Source organism: Leptopilina boulardi, unplaced genomic scaffold, assembly GCF_019393585.1.
Source record: "Leptopilina boulardi isolate dan_hultmark-lab unplaced genomic scaffold, ZJU_Lbou_2.1 LbouV2_293, whole genome shotgun sequence".
Classification (NCBI taxonomy): Eukaryota; Metazoa; Arthropoda; class Insecta; order Hymenoptera; family Figitidae; genus Leptopilina; species Leptopilina boulardi.
This window is the reverse complement of record NW_026137855.1, coordinates 1-6,033: the sequence shown is the minus strand read 5'-3', so window position 1 is coordinate 6,033 and position 6,033 is coordinate 1. Positions and strand designations below refer to the sequence as shown.

Here is a 6,033-nt window from a genome sequence, read left to right as displayed (position 1 = left end):
ATAAAAAATAATAATAAAAAATTGAAAAAATCAAAAAATTCTTAAAAAATTGCAAAACGACCCTTTTTTGGGTTAAAATTGAAAAAAATGTTACATAAAAATAGTTTGTAAGATTTTCTAACAGCATATATGCAAAGTATTTTGATTTATTTGAAAATAATTGAAAATAGATTTTTCAAGGACGGTGTCGAGGTCACGGGGTCGGTGTCGTTTTTCGAAATTTGTTTACTTAATATAATAGAAGATGTTTCGTTTTAAATTAAGAAATGTTAAAATTATTAAGTTAAAAACATTTGATTTTAATGACACTTAAAATTAGACACAATATTATAGGTTAATAACTAAAAATTGAAAAAACAACAATAAATAATAAAAAATAATAATAAAAAATTGAAAAAATCAAAACATTCTTAAAAAATTGCAAAATAACCCTTTTTCGGGTTAAAATTGCAAAATAACCCTTTTTCGGGTTACAATTAAAAAATTACCCTTTTTCGGGTTAAAATTAAAAAATTACCCTTTTTCGGGTTAAAATTGAAAAAAAATGTTACATAAAAACAGTTTGTAAGATTTTCTAACAGCATATATGCAAAGTATTTTGATTTATTTGAAAATAATTGAAAATAGATTTTTCAAGGACGGTGTCAAGGTCACGGGGTCGGTGTCGTTTTTCGAAATTTGTTAACTTAATATAATAGAAGAAGAAGATGTTTCGTTTTAAATTAAGAAATGTTAAAATTATTAAGTTAAAAACATTTGATTTTAATGACACTTAAAATTAGACACAATATTATAGGTTACTAACTAAAAATTGAAAAAACAACAATAAATAATAAAAAATAATAATAAAAAATTGAAAAAATCAAAAAATTCTTAAAAAATTGCAAAATGACCCTTTTTTGGGTTAAAATTGAAAAAAATGTTACATAAAAATAGTTTGTAAGATTTTCTAACAGCATATATGCAAAGTATTTTGATTTATTTGAAAATAATTGAAAATAGATTTTTCAAGGACGGTGTCGAGGTCACGGGGTCGGTGTCGTTTTTCGAAATTTGTTAACTTAATATAATAGAAGATGTTTCGTTTTAAATTAAGAAATGTTAAAATTATTAAGTTAAAAACATTTGATTTTAATGACACTTAAAATTAGACACAATATTATAGGTTACTAACAAAAAATTGAAAAAACAACAATAAATAATAAAAAATAATAATAAAAAATTGTAAAAATCAAAAAATTCTTCAAAAATTGCAAAATAACTCTTTTTCGGGTTAAAATTGAAAAATAACCCTTTTTCGGGTTAAATTGAAAAAAGATGTTACATAAAAATAGTTTGTAAGATTTTCTAACAGCATATATGCAAAGTATTTTGATTTATTTGAAAATAATTGAAAATAGATTTTTCAAGGACGGTGTCGAGGTCACGGGGTCGGTGTCGTTTTTCGAAATTTGTTTACTTAATATAATAGAAGATGTTTCGTTTTAAATTAAGAAATGTTAAAATTATTAAGTTAAAAACATTTGATTTTAATGACACTTAAAATTAGACACAATATTATAGGTTACTAACTAAAAATTGAAAAAACAACAATAAATAATAAAAAATAATAATAAAAAATTGAAAAAATCAAAACATTCTTAAAAAATTGCAAAATGACCCTTTTTTGGGTTAAAATTGCAAAATAACCCTTTTTCGGGTTACAATTAAAAAATTACCCTTTTTCGGGTTAAAATTAAAAAATTACCCTTTTTCGGGTTAAAATTGAAAAAAAATGTTACATAAAAACAGTTTGTAAGATTTTCTAACAGCTTATATGCAAAGTATTTTGATTTATTTGAAAATAATTGAAAATAGATTTTTCAAGGACGGTGTCGAGGTCACGGGGTCGGTGTCGTTTTTCGAAATTTGTTAACTTAATATAATAGAAGAAGAAGATGTTTCGTTTTAAATTAAGAAATGTTAAAATTATTAAGTTAAAAACATTTGATTTTAATGACACTTAAAATTAGACACAATATTATAGGTTACTAACTAAAAATTGAAAAAACAACAATAAATAATAAAAAATAATAATAAAAAATTGTAAAAATCAAAAAATTCTTCAAAAATTGCAAAATAACTCTTTTTCGGGTTAAAATTGAAAAATAACCCTTTTTCGGGTTAAAATTGAAAAAAAATGTTACATAAAAACAGTTTGTAAGATTTTCTAACAGCTTATATGCAAAGTATTTTGATTTATTTGAAAATAATGGAAAATAGATTTTTCAAGGACGGTGTCGAGGTCACGGGGTCGGTGTCGTTTTTCGAAATTTGTTAACTTAATATAATAGAAGATGTTTCGTTTTAAATTAAGAAATGTTAAAATTATTAAGTTAAAAACATTTGATTTTAATGACACTTAAAATTAGACACAATATTATAGGTTACTAACTAAAAATTGAAAAAACAACAATAAATAATAAAAAAATAATAATAAAAAATTGAAAAAATCAAAAAATTCTTAAAAAATTGCAAAATGACCCTTTTTTGGGTTAAAATTGAAAAAAATGTTACATAAAAATAGTTTGTAAGATTTTCTAACAGCATATATGCAAAGTATTTTGATTTATTTGAAAATAATTGAAAATAGATTTTTCAAGGACGGTGTCGAGGTCACGGGGTCGGTGTCGTTTTTCGAAATTTGTTAACTTAATATAATAGAAGATGTTTCGTTTTAAAATAAGAAATGTTAAAATTATTAAGTTAAAAACATTTGATTTTAATGACACTTAAAATTAGACACAATATTATAGGTTACTAACAAAAAATTGAAAAAACAACAATAAATAATAAAAAATAATAATAAAAAATTGTAAAAATCAAAAAATTCTTCAAAAATTGCAAAATAACTCTTTTTCGGGTTAAAATTGAAAAATAACCCTTTTTCGGGTTAAATTGAAAAAAGATGTTACATAAAAATAGTTTGTAAGATTTTCTAACAGCATATATGCAAAGTATTTTGATTTATTTGAAAATAATTGAAAATAGATTTTTCAAGGACGGTGTCGAGGTCACGGGGTCGGTGTCGTTTTTCGAAATTTGTTAACATAATATAATAGAAGACGTTTCGTTTTAAATTAAGAAATGTTAAAATTATTAAGTTAAAAACATTTGATTTTAATGACACTTAAAATTAGACACAATATTATAGGTTACTAACTAAAAATTGAAAAAACAACAATAAATAATAAAAAATAATAATAAAAAATTGAAAAAATCAAAAAATTCTTAAAAAATTGCAAAATGACCCTTTTTTGGGTTAAAATTGAAAAAAATGTTACATAAAAATAGTTTGTAAGATTTTCTAACAGCATATGGGCAAATCCACAGAACCGGCCGATTTTTACTTATCAAGATGAAAATTTTCCAAATAGCAAGCACACCTTTTATTTATGGTTTACTTTCTTTAAAATATATTCAAGAACAATTATCTTCTTGCGTGATTCATTTTATTTTAATGCCGTTTGAGTTAAAAGCCAAAAACGAAAATATTATTTTTCTTCTGGAAATTATAATTAAAAATGGCATTTCTTTGTTTTTTTTTATATATTATTTGAAATATGTGCAAAACATTTTGAATAATGAAATATGATAAAATACAAATAATTAATTTTTTAATTATCAAAAATAAATTATTTATATTTTATCATATTTTATTATATATTTTATTTATTAGCATTTAATTTTTTATTTCTGTAAATTAAATTGTTTACTTACTAATTTTGATATTAACTATTTTAACCAACAAACTGACATTATTGACATCGATTTTGATATAACTTTGAAAATAAAACAAATGAAAGGATAATTCATTTTTCACGATTAACTAGTTAAATTTCGATAAATTTTTTTTTATTTTTAATTTTTAGACGTTATAAATTGAAAATATAATTTGGCGTTTGCATACAAGAATTATAATAATGTCTTTATATAATCACACATGTTTTCAACTCATCATATTTTATCCTGTAGTTGTGCTACTGAAAAAAGGCTAAGTTGAAAATGGTTCACGCTTAAACATAGAGTGATAATTATTGGAATATTTTCTTTAATTCTGATTGCACTCTATTCTATGATACATACATTTGTTCGTCTGTTCACAAGCAATAAGCTCCAATTTGAAAAATTCAAATCGAATAATCGCCGCAAAAGATATTTACAAAAATGTATAGACATTTCATTATTATAAAATAATGAGTAACGCTACTTTCAACGACTATCATTTCTTTTTATTTAAGAGCACATATTTTTTATTACTTTCAAAACATTCTTCAATAAGTAAACTATAATTCACCACAGTTTGGAATTGTTCGGATCTATGCCGAACAAGTTATACCTATAAGAATTAAAATTTATACCTGGAGTAACACCGTAAATTTCATTTTTTAAGTTACTTAATTCGATTTTATTTTTTATAAAAGACTAGAAGGTTCACATTTATTCAATTTTCTTATTTCAATAGGTTCTCAGAGATATTACAAAATGGTTGAAGTATGAAAATAATTAATATAATACTTCTAAAATAGAAAAATATATGAGTAACATGAAATCGGCCGGTTCTGTGAATTTGCCCATATATGCAAAGTATTTTGATTTATTTGAAAATAATTGAAAATAGATTTTTCAAGGACGGTGTCGAGGTCACGGGGTCGGTGTCGTTTTTCGAAATTTGTTAACTTAATATAATAGAAGATGTTTCGTTTTAAAATAAGAAATGTTAAAATTATTAAGTTAAAAACATTTGATTTTAATGACACTTAAAATTAGACACAATATTATAGGTTACTAACAAAAAATTGAAAAAACAACAATAAATAATAAAAAATAATAATAAAAAATTGTAAAAATCAAAAAATTCTTCAAAAATTGCAAAATAACTCTTTTTCGGGTTAAAATTGAAAAATAACCCTTTTTCGGGTTAAATTGAAAAAAGATGTTACATAAAAATAGTTTGTAAGATTTTCTAACAGCATATATGCAAAGTATTTTGATTTATTTGAAAATAATTGAAAATAGATTTTTCAAGGACGGTGTCGAGGTCACGGGGTCGGTGTCGTTTTTCGAAATTTGTTTACTTAATATAATAGAAGATGTTTCGTTTTAAATTAAGAAATGTTAAAATTATTAAGTTAAAAACATTTGATTTTAATGACACTTAAAATTGGACACAATATTATAGGTTACTAACTAAAAATTGAAAAAACAACAATAAATAATAAAAAATAATAATAAAAAATTGAAAAAATCAAAACATTCTTAAAAAATTGCAAAATGACCCTTTTTTGGGTTAAAATTGCAAAATAACCCTTTTTCGGGTTACAATTAAAAAATTACCCTTTTTCGGGTTAAAATTAAAAAATTACCCTTTTTCGGGTTAAAATTGAAAAAAAATGTTACATAAAAACAGTTTGTAAGATTTTCTAACAGCTTATATGCAAAGTATTTTGATTTATTTGAAAATAATTGAAAATAGATTTTTCAAGGACGGTGTCGAGGTCACGGGGTCGGTGTCGTTTTTCGAAATTTGTTAACTTAATATAATAGAAGATGTTTCGTTTTAAAATAAGAAATGTTAAAATTATTAAGTTAAAAACATTTGATTTTAATGACACTTAAAATTAGACACAATATTATAGGTTACTAACAAAAAATTGAAAAAACAACAATAAATAATAAAAAATAATAATAAAAAATTGTAAAAATCAAAAAATTCTTCAAAAATTGCAAAATAACTCTTTTTCGGGTTAAAATTGAAAAATAACCCTTTTTCGGGTTAAATTGAAAAAAGATGTTACATAAAAATAGTTTGTAAGATTTTCTAACAGCATATATGCAAAGTATTTTGATTTATTTGAAAATAATTGAAAATAGATTTTTCAAGGACGGTGTCGAGGTCACGGGGTCGGTGTCGTTTTTCGAAATTTGTTAACATAATATAATAGAAGACGTTTCGTTTTAAATTAAGAAATGTTAAAATTATTAAGTTAAAAA

At 22.5% G+C, this 6,033-nt stretch overlaps 1 long non-coding RNA gene across 2 annotated transcripts; it reads left to right on the top strand.

Annotated features, from left to right (window-relative positions):
• Window positions 1-525: 525 nt before the first annotated feature.
• On the top strand, window positions 526-5,275 carry LOC127282301 (uncharacterized). 2 transcript variants are annotated; one of them, XR_007843190.1, is made up of 3 exons: window positions 526-649; window positions 2,285-2,795; window positions 5,222-5,275. It is a non-coding gene; the product is annotated as an uncharacterized LOC127282301 (long non-coding RNA). The 2 variants fall into 2 exon arrangements; XR_007843191.1 differs by lacking the exon at window positions 5,222-5,275 and adding an exon at window positions 3,194-3,274.
• The last annotated feature ends 758 nt before the right edge of the window (window positions 5,276-6,033 follow it).